This window comes from Monopterus albus, unplaced genomic scaffold (genome assembly GCF_001952655.1).
Source record: "Monopterus albus unplaced genomic scaffold, M_albus_1.0 scaffold103.1, whole genome shotgun sequence".
Lineage (NCBI taxonomy): Eukaryota > Metazoa > Chordata > Actinopteri > Synbranchiformes > Synbranchidae > Monopterus > Monopterus albus.
In genome coordinates, this window is record NW_018127983.1 from 488,707 (window position 1) to 496,320 (window position 7,614).

Genomic DNA, 7,614 nt, shown 5'->3' on the forward strand with positions numbered 1-7,614 from the left:
GAAAATGGCATGGTAAAATCTGCACCAGTGGACAGCAAAGCACAAATGGCTTCCTTCAAAGTTGCATACAGAATTGCACAGTGCAAAAAATCCTACACAATTGCTGAGCAGCTCATTCTTCCTGCTGCTGTAGACATGGTGTTGATTATGCTGGATGAGACAAGTGCTGCAAAATTGAAAACTATCCCCCTGTCAAACGATACAGTTGCACTTATATTTTATCTGTTTTGAACTTGGTGTTATTTGATATTTCAATACATTTGATATTTTAAAATTGGCCAATTTCGTTATAATTTTTTTGGCAAGTGGGGCTTGAAAATTCGCCCACCCTCTTAAGTGGGGGATGACAAAAAATGTTTGAGAACCACTGGGTTAGTGGGACCATCCTATGTTCAACTGGACACACCACTGGTTTATGTATGTTAGGACTATTTGAGGAGGAGAGGAGGTAGAGCTCTGCTGCAGGGCATGACCTAAACCCAGCTGAGATGGTCTTGGGGGAGCTAGACCGCGGAGTGAAGGAACAGCACCCAGTAGTGCTCAGTGTGGGAACTCATCCCGTACTGTTGGAGAAGCTCATGAAGCTGAGTGTGCAAAACTGTCATCAAAGCAAAAGGTGGCTCCTTTAAAGAACCCAAAATTTTAAACAGTTTTCTTTGTTTACTACATAATTTCATATGTGTTATTTCATAGTTGTGATGTAGAAAACAACAGAAACCAATCAGTGAATGAGAAGGCATGTCCAGACTGCCTTCTGGACATGCCTTCTCATTCACTGCTATGGTTTAGTGACAAAGTGCAGTTGTGTTCTGCTTCCTACTGATTGGTTTGTCAGTATGTTTCTACATTAGCCTGTTACTATGTGTGATGGACTCCAGCTGCTGGATTTAGAATGATAGTGGTTATATGACGTGTCCGTTTTCGGTCTGAGCTCTTCACACTCGATTGAAATGGGACACAAATCCACCTCCCAGTTAGAATTTAGTCACGTCAGATTCTGGATCATCTTGTTTGCGGTTTTGGTTGCTCATGTTACCATGGCTACACCAGTATCAAACAAACCTTATCAAACCAGAGCCTTGTGGCCCCGATGAACTTTTTCTGACCGGGGCTCTTTCGTAAATATGTTCTGTTACAGAGAAGTAATCAGATTTGATACTGTGTGTGAGGTAGAGAGTACAGCGCTGCTCTGCAGGAAATGATGTCATATTAGTGCTGTTTTCCAGCTTATTGTATTTTAGAGTCGGAAATGATTCATCCCCATATGTATTTTTGGGCAGATGTCAGATATTTGATACTGTAGGTGAAGACTCGTTGAATCACACCTCAGAGTTAGGCAGGATGTAGAAACTTCCTCCCTGTATGAACAAGCGAAAGCAAAGGAACCAGTGTTTATCCACAAACAAATGTAATGCTGGACTTTTTCTTGATATGATTCGATGCGCAGTATGGTGTGTACAGTTTGAGTCACGATACAATTGAAAATTCAATGACAACAGTGTGTGACTAGCTTTCCCCCTTTTCTAGCACTGGTTTGATTATTTAAAGAACGATCAGATATACTGACTTGGGTTGTGTCAGGCTGTCTTATTTACGAAGAATATGAAGTCGCTGGTGTATGGAGACCACACGATGTATAATGCTAGACAAAACGATTCATATTGTGACATTTTTGTATTGCGCTATATTGTCCCATTCCTATAGACAACACAACGAGGGTGACCACAGGCCAGGACTCAGCGGTACTGACTAATGATGAAATGACTGACAAACCGGTCCTCGTTCATTTCATTTAGGACGGTTTCTGTGGGCTTCACTTCATGTGTAAAGCTACACTGTTAACAGTGAGTGCAGGAGGCAGATGATGGTATTGTGTTTTCTGTATACGCCCAAGGGGGTGGTTGTGAAGTCGTAATACACTTTGTGTTGCAATAGAATATGAATGTATCTGAAGCTGCTTGCTTCTACGATTAAATCAGAATTAGAGTTTTAAGCTGGACTTGTACACACAGCCTTTCTGTTTGTCTTGAAACCACTGGAATTAGTTTTTGGTTTATAAGCTACTGTGACCTCACTAGATGCTGAACATAAGATTTAACACCAACTGTCCAGCTATAAATAAATACTGTATGTCGTCAGAAACATGATCATTTTACATGTTCCTTTTTTAGGAATTCTGCCTGAGCATCGCATCTGAGCAGAAATGTTTTTAAATGAGTCGCCACATTTTTTGTCACAAATGACTGTTTGACGCTGTTGCTTGGTACTGAGCCCACATATTTACTTACATTGTATTAGCACTGGAATTTTTTTTAAGCTTATTGACTCATCAGCTCCAAATCTGGGTCCTCCGTCAGTGGGGATCATTATTTTCTAAAACTAAAGCAGATACAGGGCCTTGGCCCACCGCCTACTATCAGAAGCACATTTAGCAACAGTTACATGTTTTCAGTGTGTCCCAGACACTGTGACGTGTTAGCTTTGGATACTTAGGGATATGCCAGATGCCTAGATCTGAAATGTATGAAACCAGGTTTTTTTTTTTTTTTTTTTTGAGTCCATGTTCTTAATGTTTCAGTTTGCAGAGATGTGCACACACTCCATTTGGACAGGCGAGAAAACACTGCAGTCACATTAGGGGGCTGATCTGCTAGTGATGAGCTACACACCAGTATTTAATGCATTTGTCAACAACTGTCACTCCTTCTGTTGGTACCCATAAGTGGAGGCAGTGGATCCTGGCCCGTTTACTTTTTGCACATTTTATTGTACCATGAATACAACAGCCATTTCTACCAATCAGTATTGCCTTCGCCAGGAGCGGGGGTTATGTTTTTGCTGGCGTTTGTTTTTGAGTTACGGTTTTAAAAAAACAAAGTAATTAATGCAATTTGAAGACATTTTTTGGAGATGTGGGGTATTGGACCACAGTTGATTAGATTTTGGTGCTGATCTGTATCATAATTTGGATACAGGGATATTTAAAAGATTATTCACTACTGTGAGTGCTGCAAAGTCTGCTTGACTGCATGTGAGCGTCCCCGTAGCCAAAGTGCACGGCTGTGCTGCTGAGCACTTTGAGCACATGCGGAGACAAATCCCTGGGTTAGTGACGGCTGCCCATCCATTGACAGTGGAAACCGAGTGCTGTCACTCAGTACACCCCGCTGTGTGAGACGGGAACTGAAGGAACCCAGAGACAGCGACAGCTGGGCGAGAGCCTGATGGCAGAGATTTGGAGCCAGGCTCCAAGCTGTTAATGTTTTGGTCCGTAGGACTGGGATTATGACACTTTATTATAAAGTTTTGACTTTTTTTCAGGCGACAAAGTGACCGCTTAGATTGAGAATATGTGATCAGGCTATTCAAGTAATGCCAGGTTTGAAAATTGTTCCAGTGTTTTTGGAGATGTTAGGGCCCGTCATCTGGCCAAGCAGGCAGCTTCAGCCGGGCACAGCAGTCTATCAGCGAGCACAGCAGTGTTCCAGCTGTGCATTATAGCTGTGTTTTTACTGTTGGAACCTGATGAGCGGTACACCACGTGCTTCCCTTTACCGTCACCAGGCATAACCTCACAAGTTGATATGGACCATCCTACTTTGTTTTTTGACTGTATTTTACACTGTGCTGTCTCTGTTTAGAGGAGGGAGTGGCTGAAACACACATACACAAGATGTGAAGGATCACTTCATAGTGCAACAGTAACGGAGACTGTATGAGCAGTTTATCAAACAAACATTATGGAGTTTTGGGGAAAACAAAGTTGCTCGTTTGCTGAGGTTTGCACTTGCTGAGTGCTGTCTAGTTATACATTTAATCACCCATGATGACAAAGCGAAACCATGGTCAAAGGGCAGACACACACCAAGCCAACGTGGAAAGGACTAGCAGCGATGTAGGCTGACTGTTGCATCGCCTCACGTCAACTTTGTTTGTGCCAGTTGAGCTGAAATGTAACACTTGAAGTTACAAATGGCACTGCAGTATTCTGCCCTTGGTTTTATGGTTGTGGAAGAAGAGACGAGGTTGCAGAGGAGATCTGACCGGGCTGAAAAGCCGCTGACAGGGTCTGACTGGTGCCAACGGTGCAGGACACCCTGGGAAGATGAGCCCCGATAGACGCTCACCGTCAGCTTTGTGGTTCACTGCCCAAAGAGTTGTCTGACCAGACACCGGAGTTCCACAGCAAAGGGTCTGAATACGTTTAACAGTAAAAGAGTTCAGGTTTTGATTCTGTTTAAATTTTCAGACAACAGTACAATCATGCTTTCACATTGCCATCATGAGTGATTAAGGGTATAATGATGGGTAGAAATGGAAATCGTATCCATTCAGAATTGAATGCACAACACAGTAAAATGTGCAAAAAGTAAAGGGGTGTGAGTACTTTCTGAATCCACTGTAGATAATCAATGACACTACAGTTCTAATGTCTTCATTAGAGAAATGGGAATTGTTGACAAATGCTGTACATTAACAAGAAGAATGTATGAAAGCAAAGACTTGGGTCATCTTCAGCACAAGTTCGACATCTCTGGAAAGGTTTTCACTCTGGGCCTGTAGAGTAGGGCCTTTAAAGTACCGTTGTAAATGTATTCCTGTGTCAAAGGTACTTCAGAGGCACTGACTATTTATAAGTGTGACACCTACAACAACCTCCCCCTCTTCCCTTTCACAGACACATACAATCACACAGTGTGGTCTGAGGTTTTGTTACTAAGTGATAGAGCAAAAACATGCAACATCAAAACCTTACCACCACCGCCTTCATTTTCTTTTTCGAATCTGCATGATGAGCTCAGTTGAGTGTGTCAATAACATGCACTTTATGTGCAACTTAAAGCATATTTAAAATGTGTTGCCGGAGCTTCACACTGAGCTTACGTCTGTGCTAAAATCAGAGTGCCAGTGTTGGCTTCTTGGTCTGTGGTTTGGTTGCCCGCTCTATAAGTTGTGGCTGAGCATTGCGCTTCAAGTACAAGAAATTGTTGTTAAAAAAAAAAAAGATAATAATACAGCACAAAAAGAAATCTGTTTCTTCGTTTGTCAGAGCATGTGACGCTGGTGCTGACAGTTTGCAGCTCAGTGTTAATGTGACGAGACATTGTGTGATCATTTGCTTTGTCTGGGTCTGAAATAGGGAGTGCACAGTTGAAAGCAGTGGCAACCTCAGCGTGTACCTTATTGTGCCTTGGTAACACACAATCCTGCATAGATTAGATGAATACAAATGAACGATAACAACCACTGAATAATGATGGAAAGCTTTGTCAGAGAAACCAAGATGTCTGCTACGGTTTATGTGTAGGACTTTTCATTATCACAGTCAACGCCACAGCTCCACTGTCTCTGGCCTGACAGGAAGTGGTTTCTCATCTTGAAGCAGAGACTCTACCAAAGGTGACATGCATGGTTTATTTTGAGGTTTCTATGACATGCTCAGAGATTTATACTAAATGTTCAGGCTGTAAAGGACGCGCTCATGTTTACTCTGTATTTGTCACACTAATGCAGGAAATCTATCTGCTTCATTAATCTTATACGTCAGGTATTCTCAGAAGTTTATTCTAATGACACATAGCTGTAATGCAGCTTAAATGTTATCATGGCACTTGGGAAAGGTATTTCACATGGGGTATTTAAGACTGCTCAGAAGCTGTCACTGATCGAGGAGATAGTTTCATCGCAGTAAAAATGGAACCTTTATCTTCACACATTGTTCACACTCATCTTTGCAGCTTCAGAATAAAGTATATATCATTGTCACAACAGCACATGTTCACAAAAGTGTCAAGATACTTTCAATGTGTCCATTGAAACGTGTCAAATGAAATTCTACTACATTTCAGATAACTTTCACGTATGAGCTGTGTTTTCCTTATTTGCTCGAGATGTTCTGATAATGATTATCAGTTCACCGCTGTCAGTGCGGTAAACAAATGTAACTTGCCATAGTTTACGGTGCTGTTTTTACTGTTGTATTTGGCTGTTTCGCTTGCCTCTTTATGGCACTAAACAAGGCTCAACAGATTTTGTGGCTGCTGGAATGTGAGGAACACATTTCTGAGAGACGTTTGGCATCCCCGGCCACAGCACGACACCTGCCGATTCACACAGCTGGGCATCAGGAAGTCTTATTAACTGCCTGCCTCCGATTGGTGGAGGGAGTTGCAAAACCTCAAAAACAAATTTCTTGGAATAATCTCAATTGTTTAGACCACTCCTTGTTTTAAAAAAGCAGGCCCACTGGGACCCACTGAATTCAGCGCCACCTTACCACAGGAATCAAAAGCCCTATCTGTATTTTGGGGTGTTGGCCAGGCGGAGGAGATGCAGCCTCACCTCTCTGCTCTGACACTCCACCCCTGCTGCGCACAGTCTTCCCTTTTTTGTCTCATTCCTTCCGTATGTAGCCTGTGGTTTGAACTCCTCTGTGCACCCTTGACTGGTGTCACTGTAGAACTGGCAGGTTCAAGGGTGTGATCAAGGTTTGAAATACTGAGTGTGTTTGTCTCCAGTGCTTGCAGATGGCTTCACCCAAGGAGGTAAACATCACATGGGCTGTTTAACTGTTAAAGCCAACAAGCAGCCTCATCCCCAGGGCCCCAGGAGGAAATCAAGCACAAATGACACTGTTTTGTGTTTCCTCTGACATCTGTCACTTTGCTTGCCCTCCATGTGTGGCTGGCACTTTGTCAGGCTGCTCTTTATGTCGCGAGGCTCTACTGTCTGCCTGCTGTTTGTCCTGCCTGTGCAGCAGTTGACACCAGTTAAAAAAATGTGTCCTGCCTGTGCAGCAGTTGACACCAAATTTTTACACTTTATCTTCTGTTACTTTTGTTCTTTTCTTTTGTATTTAATGTTTCTGTGCATGTACACTACCACTCAAACGTTTGTGGTCACCTCCATCTTTCCAGTTTTTGACATTGAAGGAGTTCAAATCCAGTCAATAACTGTTAATGGTGCAAAGCTAAGAAATAAACCGCCAGAGGTAAAACAAACAAAAAAGTCACCAAAAACTAAGAATGTATGTAAATGTCATATAAAACAGGCCTTTCTGCAGCACTAGGAGTGCATGAAGCCAGCATTTGTTGATGACTTACAACAACAAAATCTGTCTGTACACAGGCAGTGTTTGGAAAAAACAGTTGCTACACCCACTGTAGTGTTATTTGGAAAAAGGCCATTAAGAGTTTCATCCTACAGCAGGATAATGAGCCATAAAACCATCTGCAGGCTGCCTAGAAGAAAAGAACAAGGCAGTCAGCTTCAGATGACGGACTGGAGGCACAGTGTGTGAAGAGTGAAAGCAAAGTGGCCTACAAGTGCAACACATCTGTGGGGACTTGTGCAGTATACTTCGTTTCAGTACTAGAAGAATGGCACACGTGTGTTTGGCTGTTGAATTACACTAACAACTGTAAAAATGGAGGTGACCCCAAACCTTTAAATGGTAGACCATGTACTATGTAAAGCACATTGAATTGCCTTTGTGTATGAAAATGGGTTTTACAGATTTATGGAAAAAGTGAATCTTCATAAGGGCATGCAACTGAAATTTCCACACTTGGTATTTAAGTGTATGCTGCATTTACCATGTAGCTCCAAGCTGAA

The 7,614-nt window shown here is 42.4% G+C and overlaps 1 protein-coding gene across 2 annotated transcripts in view; it reads left to right on the top strand.

Moving 5' to 3' along the window:
* The window catches only part of evi5b (ecotropic viral integration site 5b), a 45,757-nt gene that overhangs the window by 33,316 nt on the left and 4,827 nt on the right, over positions 1–7,614 (top strand). The window lies entirely within an intron of this gene.